The sequence below is a fragment of the Nothobranchius furzeri genome, chromosome 14 (genome assembly GCF_043380555.1).
Source record: "Nothobranchius furzeri strain GRZ-AD chromosome 14, NfurGRZ-RIMD1, whole genome shotgun sequence".
NCBI classification, from domain to species: domain Eukaryota; kingdom Metazoa; phylum Chordata; class Actinopteri; order Cyprinodontiformes; family Nothobranchiidae; genus Nothobranchius; species Nothobranchius furzeri.
Genome location: NC_091754.1, coordinates 64462904 through 64483567, shown reverse-complemented (window position 1 = coordinate 64483567; position 20664 = coordinate 64462904). Strand labels below are relative to the sequence as shown.

The window sequence follows — 20664 nt, the reverse complement described above, 5'->3', positions numbered from 1 at the left end:
TTATTCATGAAATTGTGGCATTTTTCTCTTCTTTCCCCCACCCTGTCTTACACTGCTGCAGCATTTATGCTTTTCTCTCAAATCCTCTGAAAGTGCGGATGATGCACAGCCACGCTTCCATAGTTATGTGGTTATATTTCAGCTAAAATGGTTTTCTTTAAAACTGGAGATGAAATTATTGTATCCTCTTCTTTGGGGCTTTGGGGCAGCAGCAGCTCTGGAGGTAGAGCGGGTTGTCCCGTAATCAGAAGGTTGTAGGATTGATGTCGGCTCCTGGAAGATAATTCTGCTGTTGTGTCCTTGGGCAAGACACTTAACTGTCCCTGCCTGCTGGTGGTGGTTGGAGGGATGGGTGGCGCCTGTGCTCAGCAGCTCGTTTCTGTCCGTGTGCTCTAGGGCAGATGTGGCTCTGATGTCATTTATCATTTACACTTAATGCAGGAATGACACAATTCCCATCTGGCCATCAGGGCCTTCGTGTGTTAACCGTCCAGTAATGATCTTAGCACGACTTCTAGTTTTGTCTATAATCCATGTTTGTTTTATTTTCAGGGACTGCGACACACAGGTGTGAGGTTACCATAGCAACCCTCAATGAGCCACTGGAGGTTACCATGGTAGCCCTGATGACCATCTGGTAGCAGAGCTAACTTTTGTTTTGGTCTTGGTTATTTTTACATGTCATCAGGTGCGCAGATAGGGTGGGGACGGGGGGGATCTGTCCCCCCCAGATTCAAATCAACCCCGATCCGTCCCCCCCACTAAGGCCAGAAAGAAAACAAAATCGGAGATTAGCGCTTGAAGCTCCTTTTTCTAATTACACTGAATGCAGCATGATGTAAACAAACACCGGCTCCAGAGGCGCCAAAGTGGTTGCTGCTAGGATGCAGGATGAGCAACGATGACTGCGTGTTTAAAAAAGACCAACAGTGTAAGTAGGCGGGACCGATCTGTCTGTTTATGCGTGTTGGTTCTAGTTTCAGTACGTTGTTGTCGTGTTGGGACTTACTCGTTGTAAGCGCCTCATTGCTGACTTTAACAAGTCTCATCTACAAACATGATCCCTCATGAAGTTACTACTTTACACCAGAAGATAGTGGAGATGTGGAACCTTCAGGCTGAGCAAAGTTTGGGAGTTTTTAGAGTTTGAAAATCGCCTCCCGCTGAGAGGCTCCCAGTCGGGGAGAGGAGGAGACGCGTGCAGCATGAAGAGAGTAAATATGAGATAAAACGTATATTTGCCAGCAGGTCTGACTGACCACTTTGTCTGGTCATGACTGACTCTGATTATGAAGCAGATTATTGACTCTGATGAAGAAATTCACTCATCCAGCCGGGAAGATTGACGCTGCTGCAGCATCAGACAGCTGGTGCTGCACGAGAGGTGTGTGGAGTTTACCAGCTCCAAACGTTGGGTCTGATGTTGGTTTAACCTTCTCTGGGACGTGATGGATGTAGAAATGATGGTAAAACACCGCTAACGTGGCAGACGTAGGGACAATGTAAAAAAAAAAAGCTGTAAAAAAGAGGCAGACGCCGATGCGTTAGATATGGAAGTCATGTGTGCCCAGAAGCGGCTTTAGGCACGGGCAGACAGGGCAGATGCCCGGGGCGGCATTTTTTCATGACCCAAAAGGGACGCACAAGCGCTGAGTAAAAAATTAAAAAGAAAGAAATCTGCGCCGCACCGGGGTTTGCTGTTATCTGTCATATGACAGCGTCTGGAATGGAAACAGCAAGTTGGTGCCCCCTGCAGCTGCAGGCGCTCCTGCTGACTGAGAGGGTTCAGGTGCTCCGTGTGTGTATGAAGAAGAGGAAGGGGAGGGGCGCGGGTCTTTCCCAAAAGAAATGAGCGGCTAGGGGCTGAATCAACCGTATTAGCATGGCTAAAGTCAACCACATCAGGATGCTCTTCCATTTAACACACATTTCATTCATGATGTGTGTGTGTGTGTGTGTACGTATGTGTGTGTGTGTGTGTGTGTGTGTGTGTGTGTGTGTGTGTGTGTGTACGTATGTGTGTGTGTGTGTGTGTGTGTGTGTGTGTGTACGTATGTGTGTGTGTGTGTGTGTGTGTGTGTGTGTACGTGTGTGTGTGTGTGTACGTGTGTGTGTGTGTGTGTGTGTACGTATGTGTGTGTGTGTGTGTGTGTGTGTGTACGTATGTGTGTGTGTGTGTGTGTGTACGTATGTGTGTGTGTGTGTGTGTGTGTGTGTGTGTGTGTGTACCTATGTGTGTGTGTGTGTGTGTACATATGTGTGTGTGTGTGTACGTATGTGTGTGTGTGTGTGTGTGTGTGTGTGTGTGTGTGTGTGTGTGTGTATGTGTGTGTACGTATGTATGTGTGTGTGTGTGTGTGTGTGTGTGTGTGTGTGTACTAATGTGTGTGTGTGTGTGTGTGTGTGTGTGTGTGTGTGTGTGTGTGTGTGTGTGTGTGTGTGTGTGTGTGTGTGTGTGTGTGTGTGTGTGTTTGGGGGAGGGTACAATGGAACTTTGTCCCCCCCAGTTTGAAAATCCTATCTGCGCCCCTGCATGTCATACACACCAGCGTGGGTAAATGAACACAGGTAGTTACAAGGCTGATTGTGAGCATGTGGTGAGTTGGCACCCATCTTAAAATTGTCCCTCCCCTATTGTTAATGGGGCCAGATGGGCCCTAGGCCCTTTTTATTTTTAGGAGTTCACCACTTCACCCTTGTCGAGGGATAAAGCTGTTCAACCATATTGAACCACCCCCTGTCCTGGAGGGGTCACCCGTGAAAGGGTTAAAGAATTTTCCTCTGTGATCTTACAATCCAACACACATATTAGAGTCATTTAAAGGCAAAACCATCAAAACACAAACAATTTAAGTGGCGGACTCTAGAAACTGAGCTGCCATTGAATCTTTGTCAAGTCAGACGTGGCTCTACCCAATAACGGCCAAACATTTAGGTTTGTTGTCCTCTGAAAATGCAAGTAAACAAAGTTCCTGTGTCCTGCATGTATGCACACAACGCACCCAGCCACACAAATGCAAGGCACCCTAATTTATCAGAGGCAACAGTGCACTTAAAACCTTTGTGAACAATCACACACATCCTTACAATCTGCTAATGGAAAACAACAGAGCAACACCCACAGAAATGTCTGCGTACGGGAGCGAACTGTTGAGGGAAGCGGTGCGCTTAACCGTGGCGGCTTGTTGCTTCTCCTCCAACGCAATACAGAAGGCGTGTTCTCTGAATCCCGACTCCCCTCTCTTAGAGTGCATCATCAATTGGCAGGTCCAGATAGCAGCAGTGAGACAATCAATTTCACTTACACTCTCTGTGCTTACTTCTTCACATTTTTTGGTTTATGTAATTGGAATGAATGGCTTGTCAGTGTTAATAATAGGAGCTCTAGGCAGTGCAGAATGCAAAAGGCCTAATGTGAACACATTAGCTCAAAGATGGTGGCTCAGCTGTTTTGTGTGTCTGCAACAACACAGAGAAAGCTTGGACTGAATAACAAATCACACATGGCCGTTCCACAAATATGAAACTATAAACATTTTTAAGATTGGGTGAAGTTCTTTACCGGTGGATTTATGTTGCTACCCTATGTTGCACTAAATGTGAATAAAATGTTGAAAAACCCAAAAGTACCAAAAGCAGCATCATTGTGTTATCTTCTAGTTCACACAGAAGGGCGGATGAAAAAGAAATCCACGAATAAAAAAATGGACTTCCTGCTCTCAGTGGGCTTGGCGAAGATAATGACAGCATGTTAATGTAGACATGTTGGGGGCTGGACCGGGATCAAGCACAACGTTATTTTCTGAGCTAATAGAACATCTAACCACACCCACATCCTTTCATCAAAAACTCCTCTAATTTGAGAACATTTGACCACTTGCAAGTATTCTGACCAAGCTTTGTGCTAATTCTTCATTAAGGACAGGCAAACCAGCAAAATAGAGTTTTAAGCCAAACTGTTGGACTTCCTATTAGGTGTAGTCCAAACGCTGAAGACACCTGTCTGTAGATCACACGCTGCTGAATCAGTGTAGTAAAACTTTGGGTGGCTTGGCAGGTAGACAGGGTGGTTCAGTAATCAGAGGGTTGCCCGTGTCATCCCAGGTCTTTCTGCCACCGTGCTTTTGGGCAAGTCACCTTGCCCAGCCAGCTGCCACACCTCTTTGCATAAAAGCATGTGCTAAATATACAAACAGGATTTTCATCTCTTCAGGTAAACCTGTTAGGAAGGGCTGACTTTTAAGGTAAGGTGAGATCTTACTTCACTGATTAAAAACACATTCTTTATTGTGTTTGTCAACATGGCTGTCAGGGACAATGTGTTGTTTTTGTCTTTTAGTCAGTTTACAGTTATTTATTTAGAACAATGCAGGCTAATGAGCATTCATGGCACCAGATTATAGCCTAAGGCTAATTTCCATCTTGTCCTGTGACACCTTAGTTCTACCTTTTTGGTTGAAGTTCCTGAAAAGACAAAGATTTTGTTTAGAAGATGAAAATTAAGATACACTAACATCAGGTTGAATGTTTTAATTTGTGCTGTTTTAGTAAATGAAAGAGGAGTGATCTCCATAGGTTCTGCTGCACGTTCTGCTGCACGTTCTGCTGCACGTTCTGCTGCACGTTCTGCTGCACGTTCTCAGGAACTTCTAGCAGAAAAAAACGCAGAACTGTGGGAAAAAGTCTTTTGTTGCACTGATCTGTGTTTTCATACACAGACAAAATAGATGGTCAGACACTTAGGAGCCATTCACACACACACACACACACACACACACACACACACACACACACAGATGAAGTTGCATGTGCATTGTGAGATCAACAGAGTGAGACGAGCCTAATGAGTTTGGGAAGCCAACACGATTTTCGTGATTTACAGTGTGAGACTATCCACCTATCACCAACTGCCTTATAATGACCATTAGGCAAATGTTCTCCCACACACATGCACACTCATGCACACTCACGCACACTCATGCACACTCACGTGCACACACACACACACAATATGATTTAAATCCGTGCTTGTCTTCTTCTCTACCTGTATCTCTGTCTAGCTGCTGACCTTAAAGTCCCAATCTTCTCTAATGAAATGGTGTTTGTCCTGCTCATCCCAGCAGCAATGCTTAAGGTCGTATCACCGGATTCATTATTTTATCTGCAAGGTGTCATTTATTTGAAAATAATGAGAATATAGAATATGAATTCTTGGTGAAAACAAACAAACACAAAAAAGAAAATGGAAGAAATAAACAACTTTTTTCATTCAGGCATCAAATTAGAAAACTCGATCCATGAGTTGAGTCAGGACTAGCCACCCGTATCGTGCTGCTCAGGTGAACTCTTTAAACCAGCGGGAGTCCCTATGGATCATTCTAATTGACCTAACAGGAAGTCTAACTGTTAAATAGCTCTGTAGACGTACACCGAACCATCCCTACAGACGAGCATCGATGACCACCTCCAACCTTATCTTGGCTGACAGGCTGACAGCCAGAAGATCAATGATCCGCTTCATTGAAATTTGGTACAACACACTCATTTCCATGTGAAGCAGGGAGGTCCTCCAATGCACTTGCACGGTGACATTAAACAAGGCCAGTGCAATGCTTTAAAGGAGCCAGATCACGCTATTTTAACTCTTTGAGAGCAACGGGAGGCGCCGTGTAGGATAACGTGTTACCGTTGGCACCACTGAGACGTCTGTGATCCTGAATGTGAGTTCTGTTCATACCCGGAACTGAAACGGTCGATTCCAGCACAGCTCTGCCCACGCCTGCTCTGATAAGACACGGCTATAAGAGCGTCTTAGGGAAGCTGCTGCTGTAATGTCCTCATGAATGCGGTGGTTCAAGTCCTTGCCTTTTGTTGTGTTTTGCCGTTTGCGGATGCTGGTTCGACTCCCGGTGTCATTCATTTAGCCAGCTGAAGCAGATTTCAGTTATTTGAGTTTTTGCTTGATTGAGTATTTTCTGCTAAGTATTTTGTGTGTTTGAGAACTAAAATGCTGATGAATACATGAAGGTTTTCAGGTGTGACTTAAAAGGTACCAGAGCCGGGGCGCGTGAGGTGACGAGGAAGCTGATTCATCTGTGAGCAGCTCCACCCTGGTTGGTTCTGACCCGGTTCTACCAGCTGACTGTTTGATCTCAGGGTCCTGCTGGGTGTGTATACAGGAAGCACCAACATTTATACTGGTCCATGCCACTGAGTGGTTTATAAACCAGTTGAAGCCCTTTTAGACTGGTAGTCAGATCGTTTAAGAACAGGAGCGATGTGCTCGGTTCTCTGGGTTCTGGGTCAGACTCCAGCAGCAGCAGTCTGAACAAGCTGCAGTTGTTTCACAGCTTTTTGGGATGAGCAGTGAAAAGACCACTGCAATGGTCCAGCCTGCTGGAGATGAACACATGAATGAGTTTCTGGTCATGAGACCCCTGAACTTTGCTACTGGATGAAGACGTAAAAACGCTGATCTAGCCTTAATATGACCAGGAAACCTCATGCCAATCACTGATGCCACCAGCTGGGCCTTTTCTGTGTTCCTCTGGTGCAGAGCTGAGCAATAACCTCCATCCTCTCATCCTGACAGTGGGATGCAAACATTTGGTTGTAGGTTTGTTCGTTTCCTTTAGAAATCGTCGGTTGTACAATAAAAAACTGTTAAAACGACTCAACAAAGGCTACTTTTAACATCATTTATTGGGAATTATCATTTTAAGTTTTACGTTCGACTACTGTTATTATCTGTCAGTAGAGAAGCCCTGATCTGGCCTGCATGGCGACAGATAACGTGGCACAGAAAGGTTTCTGGTGTGAAGCGGAGCGTTTGAGCTTAACCGTTTGGGCCAAACTCTTGAGGATTTTGATCATCTGTATGACTTCAAGTTCTGCAGCAGTTTCTCTCTTTATCTCATCCTCGCTGGCTGATGTGTGATTTGTATTTGCATACTGACATCTGACACTTCCAGCTTCCATTCTTCATATGCTTTTCTAATGCAGACAAAATGATTCCCGCTGGAGTAAATGTGGTCTCTATTCAAATCGCCAGTGTCTACAGGAAGCGTGTTGGATGTCAGCTGAGGTTAAAACCCAACCACAGTGGTCTCTGGCGGCTCATTCCTTCTGCATCTGCTCTTCTGAATGGGTCTTACGATGCGTATATCTAGGGCTGCATCACAGAGCTTCACAGCAAGCCTCAGAGCTCGTCCTCCCTCTCAGAGCTCGTCCTCCCCCTCAGAGCTCGTCCTCCCCCTCCTGCTATGCGTGCACATCCACTGTCTTTCTCGACGAGCCCATGCATGTGTCTGCTGTGAGCAGGATAAAATGAAGCAGGCAGAATTAGGTGAGATGATAGACTCTCTGCCAAGACAGACGAGGGGAAGGGGGGAGGATGGGGGAGGGTATGCATTATAAACGATCACAGCTCCCCCTGGTGGTCACTGTAATAACTGCATGTGTGTTTGGGCTAATTCTCGTGGTGTGGGCTTGACTGGCAGTTAAGCTCTGTTGCTTTGACCTTTTATCAGGATACACACACCATCCAGCTCCATTCTCACACTGGTTAGCATAAACAGCGTGGCCCCCCTCCTCTGATGCTCTCCTTTCTGACATGATCCACCTTCATAGACACCTACAGTAGAAGACCTTATTGGTGTGACCATGCTCCCCCACGGGACTACACACACACACACACACACACACACACACACACACACACTAATCCTGGAGTCAGGTGTGAGACATCGCCGGCACCGCTACAAACATCCAGTGACCAACTGGTTACATCAGGCAGTTTCTCACGTTAAGCCTAAATGCTTCCATCAAGAAATACCAAAGTCTCACTTTATCAGTAAAGACACTAATGTGTGTAGACAACGGTTATAAGGTTCAGAATGATGTGGTAACCATCACATGTCATGACTCCCAGGCTGACACCTTCTCCTGCGTATTTCTGCTTCTCCTCAGTTCACCTGTGCCCCGTTCCCCACGCACCTGCCCCTCGTCTCCTATCGACTAGCTCCTGTGTATATAACCCTGCCTGTGTCTCTCTGTGTTGTTGGTCCATTGATGTTGTCAGTGCCCCCCCCCCCCCCCCCCCCACCTGCTCTCTAGCTCTCTGCTGAAAGAGTGAGCTTGTGCATCTCGATAATCGGTTTAGGTTTCCTGCCCTTTTGGGTTTTTCATCCTTAATAACAGATTTAGCTTTCATCTACACTCCTGCCTCTTGTCGTCCTGCGTTCAGCGTGTTGGGTCCAGCCCTCCTGATCTCAACGTGACATCACATTTATAATTGTGATGTTTTTGTCCTCAAAACCAAACCAAGGATGAAGTATTTCATGATAATTTCCTCATTTGTCCCTTGTAGAAGTTCATGCATAAATCACTAAACTAAAGAGAGACTTACGCAGCACCATCATTCATGAATCAGAGGTTTTAAGAGGAACTCAGTGAGTCACGTGGACTGAAAGCAGGCAGCGCTCCGACCAACCTCCTCTACGTGAGTGGTTAAGGACAGTGTGCTCCTGTTACTTCTGCTATGACTTCTTAAAGAAGTTTAACAAGCAGTGTGTGTATAGAAGTGTGATATTTCTTCCTCATACATTCTTCTGAAATGCCCTGTCCAGGAGAATGGTCCCTGGCGTTTTTACTGTGATTGCCTCCGTTTTCCTGTAAAGTCACAGAAAAAGAGCATGCTTGGGTGGAACAAGCACATTTCCCCCACGCCTTCCAGAGGTAGCGTGATGTGTGATGATGTCATGCGCGTTCACACTCAGGCATAGCCTGTAGTGCTTGCTTTGTGTAGCTTAGAGGTAGAGCAGAGGGAGTTTTACCAACTCAGCGACTTTGTTCACAGCGACAAACCCGGTAACACTTCTAAAGCCCCTTTGCTACTTCCTGTAGAACGCTCTTGTAGATATTCACTGCAGAGTAGCAACAAAGAAACCATTTGTGCTCCGAGCCGTTCTTCCGGGAGCAAAGAAAAGGATGATAATCTGCACACGTGCACGAGGACATAAGCCTTTCTTGGCCAAGCTGACGAGGAAGGTACAGCTGCAGAGCTGGAGACAGAGACCACTGATTTACACCTGCTGCTGCTGCAGATTCCTGCTTCTGCTAGAGATGCCGCAGGTGTCAGCCTGCAGTCCCCGGCTCTGCAGCCGTCAGGCACTTTGGCACTTCCTGCATTTGGCAAATAAAGGCAGCAGCATTTGCTCTACCGTCCCGTTAACACTCGCAGCTCTGCGGCTCATCTGAATTTCCTTCAGTGACACGAGGACGATATCATGAGACACTGCTCCCAGTTGCTTGGTGCACCGGTGTGCACCATTATTATCACGATATAGATGGAGAGAAAACACAATGGAGATGTGGAGAAGGGGAAAAATGTTGGTAATGCACAAACGTGAGTCTGCACGTCTCAGCTATGTCCTTTAACAGGATCACCACACCAAAGCTGCCTTAACATCACTTTATTTATGCTTGTAGAATTAATTCTAGACATCAAAGCAATTTGGGCTATTTTAATCATGCTAATTATTAATTGTAACTAATAAAATAGCGATGGGGGGAAAGGGCTGATGCTTTCAAGGCAAGCCGGGATAGATGTCTAGTGTGCCTACATCAGAGTACATTGTTATTAGAACTGTGTAGGACCGTCTAAAGCTGTACATTGCACCGGTACGGGACGGCCTCAGCTGTTGCTTCGCTCAGGAGTGTGCACGTACAGCATGCACGCCTCATGCACGAGCTTACTATTGAAGCTGCAGTTACGCGTTTGGCCTGAGGGGGCGATCACAAACGCAGCGATGTCAAACATCACACTCACTGCTTCACTGGTTAATGTTCACTTTAAGCTGAACTCCTGGTGCTGAAGCAGTGTCTTGCTTGGCTCTGGCCCAACAAAGTGCTGACACTGTTTGCAGCATGACTGATTTAAAACCAGACAGCAGTTCAGTAGAAAAGATCAGAGCTCAGTTTCACCGTACCTGTCCTGTAATGATATATAACAATGGGTGATTTTATCTGGAATCCAACACAGAACCAAACAATTATGCTGAGCACCTATGGGAGCCTAAACTGGAGCCACAAACCCAACCAAGCAACAGATTTTTAAGATTTGTTCAGTTGCACGGTTAACACTACACAGCCTTGTGCTAAAACTAGGAACAGTTGGTATTTAGTGCAACAATCCATCAACAATCCTGATCAATTCTTCAGTTCCATTAGTGTTCCCATTGATGATCATCCCACTAGGATCCCTGAGAGCTGGTGTCCACCTTCAGGGCTCCTCTGGTAAGAGGAAGGAGAACGACAGGCCATCAGGCCACCACCGGGCCACTTATAGAGACAAACAACCATTCACACAGATGTCAATACATATACGTCTATTTAGTCTTCCATAGATTAACCTGCATGTTTTGGTGTGCGGGAGGAAACCGCAGTATCTGGAGAAAATCAACGCATGTATGGAGAGAACATGCAAACAGAAACAAGCTGTTTGAGATTCAAAACAATGCTGGCACGAACAATGAACCAAGAAAGCACTATGACACAGACAGGGTTATGTACACAGTGACTGGGTGATTGGGAGACGAGGAGCAGGTGCGTGGTGAGGGAGAACTGAGGGCAGACTGCTGAAATCAATGAACTTAATGAGAAGGGAAAAAGCAGAGGGGATAAACCCTAACCTAAAAATCTCTAAATAAATAATAAACCTAAAAGACTAAGGGCACAGGAGAACCAAAGAATAAATAACTAATGACCTGAGGAGTAAGGGAGACTAACTAACAAGTGGGGAAGGAAACACACACTAAAGGAGACAAATAGCATGAAAAGCTGAACCTAGAGAAAGCTACAGAGGGGTGACTAGGGGTGACTAGGGGAGACCTGAGGGAGACCGGGAGGGAGCTGGGGACAAAAAGGGGCACAGAAACCTAGAGGGGGGCTGGAGAACACATGAGGGGGACGCCGGACGCAGACCATGACAGAGACGACCAGCAGTCAGAGCAACCTCACACACATTCCAACATGGGGGAGGAAATGTGCACCTCTTCAGTTTCAGCTTTTTTTGGAAGAGAAGGAGGAAACGGCGCTCTCTGTGGAGGAGGAAATGAAGCATTAGTGCTGCAGTGAGCCTCGGTGTCGGAGCAGTGGGAGAACCGAGCCAGAACAGAAAGAGAAACAGCAGTTTGTTGTGTTCTGCTCAGAACAGAGGCCTGGCTGTCGTGTTTGTGGGAAGCAGTTTCACCCAAGACATGAAAGAGTCACTCTACGGAGACAGGGTGAGTGAAAATCATATCATCTTTATTCAGAATGGTGAGTAAAACTACGGGCGCTGCTCCAAACGGGAATGGGACAAACCGGAATCTAAAACGAGAAGCAAACAGATACGAGATAACCCGGAACCAGAGAACCAAGAATACGATTAGTTTTGGAGGTTATTCTTACGGTTGATGACCAGGACTGGTGAGGATGGACTGGGCCAGGTCTGGGAACAAGGAGATTGCTGGGTCTTTGGGACCGGGTGGAAACGGACGAATGGCGGGAGTTCAGATCCAGGACCAGGCTGGGAGGCAGACAGGACGACGGGCAGGAGGAGAGCGGAGGCCAGGAGATCTTTGAGCGACGTGACGTTGGTGGAAACTCCAGGCGATGGTAGGTTCTTTCTGAAGACAAAGTGAGCAGGAACTTTCAGGACTGGACAACAGGCAGACCAAGACCAAGACTGGCTAGTAGTTACCCAAGGCGAGAGTATCAACCGGCACTGGAGTTGAGTCACACCGCTCCTCAAACACCCCCGGCCCTCTGATCAGGGAGCTCAGGCACAGCCGGCTCTCCCACCTGTGAACACAAACCTGGGACAACTGCAGCATGGTGACTGTTACTGGGGATGATCAGGGCAGACCGCGACTCTGGCTTTCTTTGAATTCCCCAATGTGACTTTACAACCAGTACATTCAAAGAGTATTGTGTCACAGATCTGGGTCAGTAGCTTATTTAGAGTTTGGAGAGAGACAGAGAGACCTTTGACCTCAATATCTTTTTTTCCTCCTATCTTGAATCACCAATACCCTTTTGTCTCTTTTATTCTCTCTCCACCACTATGAGCTGCCCTTTGGGCTCTGGCCTCTCTTTCTAGTTCCCACTCATGCCCTTTTGTTTTTATACAACTGGACCCAAGCAGCTGTATGATTAATGGTGTAGCTCTGCTGAATGTGCAGCCCCGACGGCTGCTCGGACTGTCCACAGCCTGTGGGAAGCAGTTGCCTCTTCTACCTCACCAGCAGCAAATCAGCGACACTAATGCAACAATTTAAAGTCCCAGCTTTCTTCAACAATAATGGCTTCATTGGTGTTTTGGTCCGCATTTGAACATAATTTCAGTTAGCACTTGGAGCATGCAGTCCACCTATTATCCTGTTTCTAAATGCTAGTCAGCTGCTGACGTACGTCCTGGAACCATAGAGAGGGTCAGGGTTAAGCCCGGTAGCTACTGACCAGTTTTAAGACACCATGCTACACGAGTCACAGACTTCTAGCTATCATCAGACCAAATCCTGACTCAACAACCATGAAACCATCGATATGTGTTGGCAGTCGCAGCCATCTTGAATTGGGTTGACTCCAAACTGAATCAGATGTTTATCTAGAGAAGTGTTTAAGGATTTTATTAAATGTCATAAACATTTAGGATCAATGTTGACCATTTTTACTGGCAGGTAACAACAACAGGGTCATCTAAACACCTTTAAACACAACACCCTCCGTATGCTCTGTCACTCCACATACGTTCCACTATACGGGGACATCCAAGGATAAAGTCTGTTTTCACTAAACGTTCAACTTTCAGCAGCAGAATGTTTGATTTCCACATGAAAGACTGACTTCTCTCAGTGACTATGATGTATTAAAATTTCATCAAGCAGATTTCAGGGACTTCATGTTTTATACATCATGTAATTGGTAAGACACTGGAGTCCCTGGGAACGTCTGATGTCATCCATAATGAGATTAAGTTCTGACATTAAACAGAATGGGCTTGCTAGGTGCCGCTGAAATACTTTCAAACAAATGTGACAAGATGTCTTGGGAATCCAAATATTTGACTGTTTTTTACACGATCAGCCTCTGATAAGTGTAGAAAGACTGGGTGGAGTTCACTAATCCAAAAGCCTTTTCATGCAGCTTCCACACAACCGTGATTATTGATGGATGGAGTCTCCCTGAAGCTCTAGAGCTGGTTTAATGAAAGCAGCTTAAATGAACTCCACAAAGTTTGGACAGTGATCAGATGAGTTACATTGAAATGCAACGTCCATCTTTGACATTAAAGCATAACTCAGTCACCTTTGCACCCCACAAACAAAAGAAGATGCCATTATTGTCACAGCACTTGAACATCCAGCAAGCACCCAGTTCACCCCTGAAGGGTTACCTAGCTGTGGGATCAGGAAGGATGGTCCGGTGCCGAAGACGGGCAGACCGTTTCACAAGAAAACATGTAGGGACGGATGTCTATCCAGCTAAATGTCCAGGGATTGAGCTGCTGAGGACAAGAGGGAAGTTACTTTCTTCTGATGTTTGGATCATCGCCCAACAGTAAAGACTACTGGGACCAGTCATGTGTGGGGGTGCTTCTCAGCCAGGTGGGAGGATTCACTCGTAGTTTAGTCTCAGCCATGAGTAAAGCCTTGGACACAACGAGTCGTGACAGTAATGTAAACACATGTTGAACATGAGGGTTATCACGAGGTCTGGCCTTGTCCAGCAACAGTTTCCTGGGAACTCCCACGACCAGATCTACCCGCCAAGCCTCTTCAGGAAGTGTCAGAAAATCTGAGTCCTGTCTGCAGCTGACCAATGAGAACACACCCAGGGACTCAAGCAGCAGCCGGGTGATGAGCGGGCATTCAGGGTAGCAGCAACATTAACAATACAGGCTACACGCTAAAAGGAATTTGGTTCGGAGGCTAATGGAAGAAGTGGTAACACCAGTGCTTTTCACCATCGTGCACAATGATCCCACGATGCAGTGTGGAAACCTGTGCAGACGAATCATCCATTCAGCTTGCAGAAGTCTGATCTGATCCTTAAGCTGGCTTGTTGCGGTTCCTTCATGGAATTAAACCCAAATCTGAATAAGAATAACGTAAAGGCTCCGTAAGGGCATGGACAGACGTCCCAGAAGCCCGTCTGAACAAAAACACGACTGAGGATGTGGTAGAAAAACAATCTGTTTCATAAGAGAGACGTCATTTAGAATTCCATCCCTCGCTTCAGTCATCTGCCTGGACACACCCATCTTCTTCTTTCCTGTCTTTCTCTTCTCTCTCACGCACTCAGGGTGGTTTGCAACCATTTTCTGTGAGGCATGATCATCTACAATTATCTCCCCCCTCCTCCATCTGCCCCCCCCCCCTTACCCAACCTTCCTCAAAGAGCAGCCAGAATTCCTTAGAGAGAGGCAATCAATTTCTCTCCCGCACATCTTCCCCTCCCGCTCGCTCTCATTTTCACTTTATCTCTCGCTTCCCTTCTCGCCAGCAATTTGTCACTTAGCAACAGAGTGTGCCGTGCTGTTGGTAGTGAATCATCGCTGGCTGCGCTCCTGTATTAACCCATTCTGCCCAGGTAAATGCTCAAGTTAAACACTCTGATGTTATCGATAAAAAGCAGTCAGGACTGATCGAGATATGAATATTCAGAATACTTGATTCTCATAGAGGCAGGTGCAACAACACAGAGGCTAGTGATTATTGAGTAATGATTGGCAAGCAAATGGTCTTGTGTGGGTTTAGGCTGCCTCCTGGCAAACAGGTCATCAACATGTGTTTTAGATGAACTGCAGAGTTTTATTTTGAGCCGCCGGGCTTGCCAGCACCTCCTGCACACTTTCTTCTGATGTTATGGAATTGATATTCAAGACAAGCACGGGTAGAGGATTTGTTTGATGAACATAATAGTGCACTAACACCCCTGTAATCCTTTCTCAATTTACTGCCAATGACATTTTAAGTATTTCTAATGTGCTCCAGCCACGTTGCGAGGAGGTGGGCGTGCAGTCATCATGTGTCTGTAGGAGGATGTGCATTTAGGATTGTTGTTGTCTCGTTTCCTCCGCTGATCTCTGGTTGACACCTCAAACTCCAACGGCAAACACCTTATGTCACAAAACTGATGTTTCACTTTCAAACCTGTGGAGTTCTGGGGGAAATGAGATCATTTGTATCTTTTATTTGTTTTTAATTAGCATACCTCACCAGCCTAATATGCCACAATCTGCTTTAGCACTAGAGGAGGAGGAGGAGGAGGAGGAGGAGGAGGAGGAGGAGGAGGAGGAGGAGGAGGAGGAGGAGGAAGAGGAAGAGGAAGAGGAAGAGGAAGAGGAAGAGGAAGAAGAAGAAGAAGAAGAAGAAGAAGAAGAAGAAGAAGATGATGATGATTACGCAACGTTTCACTAAAACAAAAAAAATAGTTAGTCTAAAAAGATTTTAAAAATAAAAAAAAAGTTTAAAAGGAGAAAAGAAAAAAATGTAAGGAAAGAGGGATATCAGAGGATCCCAGGAAAGGCAGAGTAAGAACAGAATAAGGAGAGGGTGGAGGTGAAGGTCACACCAAACCTGAACAAGTGAGTCTTCAGCTGTTATTTAAAGGAGACCACTGAGTCCACTGGTCTCAGGCTCAGGGGGAGAGAGGTCCAGAGTCTGGGGGCCACAGCAGCAGATGATCTGTCACCTTTGACCTTTAGCCTGGTGCTGCACAACCAGTAGGCTTTGATCACTGGACCTCAGGGACCTGCTGGGGGTGTAGGGACTAAGAAGATCACCAATGTAAGATGATGCTTGTCCATGTAAGGCCCTATAGACCAGAACCAGGATCTTGAAATGAACCCTGAAGTTGACTGGCAGCCAGTGAAGCTGGAGGAGAAGCGGGGTGATGTGGGTGTGTTTGGAGGACTTGGTCAGAAGCCGAGGCAAATAACAGCCAGACCTAAAACATTCCGGCTAGATGTGTATAAAACTACAGCCTAGAGGCTCTCTTATGGAATGTCAGGAATGCAGAACTGTCAAGTACACAGGTGGCAGGAACGGCCAATCACACGTTAGCCATCATTAGAACCAGTAAATGAGAGCTTATGGACGGCTGTAATGGGAAACAAGCTTCAACAGTAGCGGTTGTTTTCTGCTTCATCCTAGTGCTCAGCCCGAGTCTGTGTGGTACAGCGTGATGTTTGTGGACGGTAAAAAGTGCACGGGACAAAAAACGACTGGAAACCCCCCACCCCCCCAACCACGTCCATGCCATAACAGAAATACAGTTTACCCTTGCTGCATGTAGATCCTCCACCGGAGGGCAGCGAACATGTGTAGGACTGGTGTCTGATGAAGGGGCTAATCCTGATGCTCCATGTGGACGCTGTAAGGCCCAGAGTGGCTAGATGTGAGTTTGCTAGGGGTTATATTATGAAGCACAACAGTTGGGAAGTACACTGGTGTAGCGGAGGCGCACATGTTGGGTTGTTTAGTCACATGACTCAATGTTTGTGCAGGATGTTAGCTTTTACTTCAGTCTGATAGGATAAACAGCAGATCCTGCTGGGGTTTGTGTTCCCCCTCCTTTTTAGTTGTTTTCAGGAGATTTCTCTGGGATCTTTGCCTCCGTCAGTTTTCAGCTCTCTGTTGCAGCTATTCATACAAAATGTTTCAGCAGGATCATACACACTCTGAACAGCTGCAGACACTCACTTCTACACATGCATATTCATGCTCAGCTGCTATGTGCTCACTAACTCAGCTCCACGTTTAGGAGTCAGACATAAACACTGCTTATAAAGTTTATCTGTATCCGTCCCAAGTTGTTAAACATCCTAAAATGACGGTGGTACTTTAGTTAAATGAGCCATCTGCGCAGAAAACAATAATTGCCTCTTTACACTGACCAGTCTTGTTCTAAAGAGAAAACAAAGCATCCAAAAACTAGTCAAATTTGATATTACTGGGATTGGTGTGCAACCAGAAAATGATGTTACTTCCTAAAAAGGTTATAAATGTGACAACATAGCTCCAAATAAACACTTTCGTTATTAGTGTTCCCAGTTTCAGCCCTGAGATGACGTTAATTTGAGCATCGTTTTGCCCTTTTGGATGCAAATGAATCTAAAGAATGAAAAAGGTCAGATAAAAAATGTTAATAACAAAAAGCCAGACTACTCTACTGCTGCAGCTTTAATGTTTGTCTGAAAATTCACGCCCGCTCTGTTGTAGAGAAGCACACGCCCTTATGCAGTGTGCTTGCTGACTTCTTTGCTCTGTAATTGCAGTGACATTTATACTGGCACCTGAAGCCTGTCTGCCTATTCCCATTACTTGAAGCCGGGCACACAGCGGTGCAGACTGGACTGAGTGCTGGATGATTGGAATGAACACGGAGCCAGATGCACTTAAAAGTGCCGTTCTGACTCAAAGTGCAGCTGAACATCGTCGGACTGTGTCAGTCCTAGACGTGTTACTGAAGACTGGATTACTCACAGATACCTCACCAAGAACGTTTCTAATGATGGCAAAACAAAAACATGATATAGTCGTCTCCAGGTTCTGACATTATTCTGATCTCCAGGTGCCAGAAGCTCATTAGACGTATCGATTAAAACCAGCAGTGTGAGATTTTCTGAGATAACAAGAGGTTTGTCATGGCTGATGTTTGCACAGTTACATTTGAATGGACTGCAAATCTTCTACAAGTCCTTGGACAGATAGGACCCACAGTAAGTAGAGATGTTAAGCCATAATGCACGCCAGTTTTGGCCAAAGCATCCCAGCACAAAAGCCCGGTACCACCTGTAGGCACAGTAGTGGGATGCTGATGGTTTGGGCTCCTTTCACTCAATAAGTCCACCATGAACTCCTCTGTATACCAAAGTCTTCTTTAGTCCAGCATGAGGCCACCTGTCTGACAGAAGAGGTTTGGACCAAACTGAGACATAAAAGAGAACAACGATCCGAACGCAGCAGCAGATCTACGACAGAACGACTGAAACATGCTACAACGTTCATTCGTAACGTAGGTTGCTGTTATGGTGGGAATAAGGAGGTGGGATGTGGTTCTAATGCACATGATCGGTGTGGGAGCAGCGTGAGAGGTCAGTAAATGAGTTAGCGTGGTTTTTGTTTAGCTTAAGTTCAGCTTTTGTGAGGATTCTACACAACCTTTTAGAAATGAGGCCTCAGATCGGTGTATGATACAGAATTCCTTACAAGTGAAACACGGTGAACTTCTCCACCCAAAGACAAACGATGATCTCATTGGTCACATTCTGACTTTTACACAAATACTTCAGTTTTCTGTCTCGTTTATCACACCTTCAGATGGTTGTATTTGCATTTCATCAGTAATGTTTCTCCATTCACCCAGTCAAACAATACCACTACATTACATTCATTTCTCATTTAAAGGCTCATAATGGAGACATACAAGAGAATGGTCATCGGTCTTGAAACGCTCTGAGTTACGATGATAAATCTATCCAGCCCGGGAATCCTGGCTCCACTGCGCTCTCCATTGATCATTTTCACAGCTCTGTCATTAAATATTTATTCAGCTTATTCACTGGTGGCCACAGTTCAGTAAAGGCCACCGAGATGAGTGTGGGAAAGATCAGCAACTCAACAAGACATTGTTTTACATCTTTTCTAAGCCGGGCTGGCACCCTGCAGGCCTTCTGTGTGTGTTGACAGAGATGTAGTAACTGTTTGCACACCTACAGAGAGAACTGCCGAGTGTGTGGTGTTATATTTAGATATTTTCCTCTTTTTCTTTCTGCATATGAAGATTTCTCGTCCCAGGGGGTCATTTGAGACAAATCCAACACAAAGTTGTTTTCCTGCGCTTGTGGTTGTTTACAAGATGTGGAGCTTTATGCCCATCACTAGCATCAGCACAGCCAGCTTTCCCACAAGGGCCAGTTACAGGAAGGGTCGCAGCAGGGGCTCCGAACATGTAGGTTTTAAGGGAGTGATGAGCATGAGAGTATGGAAGACAGAATTTACAGTCAGATTTATACTTTGCTGAGGGCTTTGATGAGCTACTTGATAGCCCCATGTTCTCTTCTGCGTTAGATCTTTGTTGTTTTTATCTGGGCGTGTTTTGCACAAACAGTCTAAAGCCCTGTTTTCTGTTTTTGTAAGGTTCCTCAAAGGCTGCTGGATTCTGGAAAAAGCTATGATACTGGTTAATTTTGTTAATACGGAACTGATTTAACGTCATTACTCAAGCTGGAAAACACTAGAGCGCACTAATGAAGAAAAGACCAGGGGTCTCTTTTATCAAACATGGCGTAGAATCCTTCCTAAAACCGTACTTAAGCTCAGCAAACAAATGTTCTTACGCCAAGCAGGTGTGTGATCTATCAAACATGGAGGACACACAGCTGCATGCAATCTCCGCTTCATAAATCAGACTAACGAGAATGTTTCTCAGCTGCATTTTAGTCACATCCCACCCTCACCACGCCCACTTACTGCCATAAATGGTCAATGCAAAGTGCCTTGTGGAGCTCATGCATATACATAAGCCAGCTGTTGCAGTGCTCCGCCAATGACATGGCGACCGTAGATCAAGGCAGATCAAGGAAGCGCTATTTCACAGAAGCAGAAGTTGAGGTACCTGTGGGTGAGGTGGAGAAATGAAAGGAAGTGCTTTTGTTAAAAAAATAAGAGAAAATCCACGGAGTGGCACAGCGTTGCTGAAGCCGTCAATGCTGACTTCTTCAGAGAGATCTGTGGCGGGTATAAATAAATGGTCCAATCAGGATTCAAATCCCAGACTCCCGGGTGAAAGTCACGCGTGCTAACCAGTCACCCAATCAGAGATCTCCCCTGTACAAGTAGCCAGGTCACATGATCAATCGGGTCACAGTGACAGGACACACACTGTCACAGACGCTTGATGTTCTGTCTCACTCTGCCCCCCTGCTGGTATTCTGTGTTCAGTATTCTGGCTTCAGGCAGTGTGTGTGTGTGTGTGTGTGTGTGTATGTGTGTGTGTGTGTGTGTGTGTGCGTGCGTGCGTGCGTGTGTGTGTGTGTGTGTGTGTGTATGTGTGTGTGTGTGTGTGCGTGCGTGCGTGCGTGCGTGTGTGTGTGTGTGTGTGTGTGTGCGTGCGTGCGTGCGTGTGTGTGTGTGTGTGTGTGTGTGTCTGTGTGTGTGTGTACAAGTGATAATGCTGCAGGATTTCATAACTGTATCTTCTCAGCAGCAGCACTGCAGGTGCTCTCCATGTCCAGCATGTGTGTAAGCCAGGTCCTTAGTCAACTTAAAGTTGCGCACATTTTTCTGCTAAGTTTTCTTTCATGAATCCCAAAGTTTTGTGCGTAAGCAAGCCTGATAAATGAGGCTCTTGCTGTTTTACGGTTTGTGGCCAGACTTTCTGTTTACTGTACATACATGTTGTTTAGGGAGGGAAGAGATGTGTCAACAAGGACAGAGTTCAACCCTTGTGTTTTCCTACGTATGTAAATCTTAATAACCTGATTATTTGTGTCCTGTTCAACGTGTTCCTGCACACAGCACAACTATCCACCTCCCTGCCTTAGACAAGCCAGCTCTGCTGCATTACTTCCTGAGGAAGATCAAATGGGATTTACACATGGTTTCCTCAACGTGA

General features: G+C 45.9%; 1 protein-coding gene across 7 annotated transcripts in view; it reads left to right on the top strand.

Moving 5' to 3' along the window:
• nrxn2b (neurexin 2b) overlaps positions 1-20664 on the top strand; it is a 970727-nt gene that overhangs the window by 348812 nt on the left and 601251 nt on the right. The gene's annotated exons all lie outside the window — the stretch shown is intronic.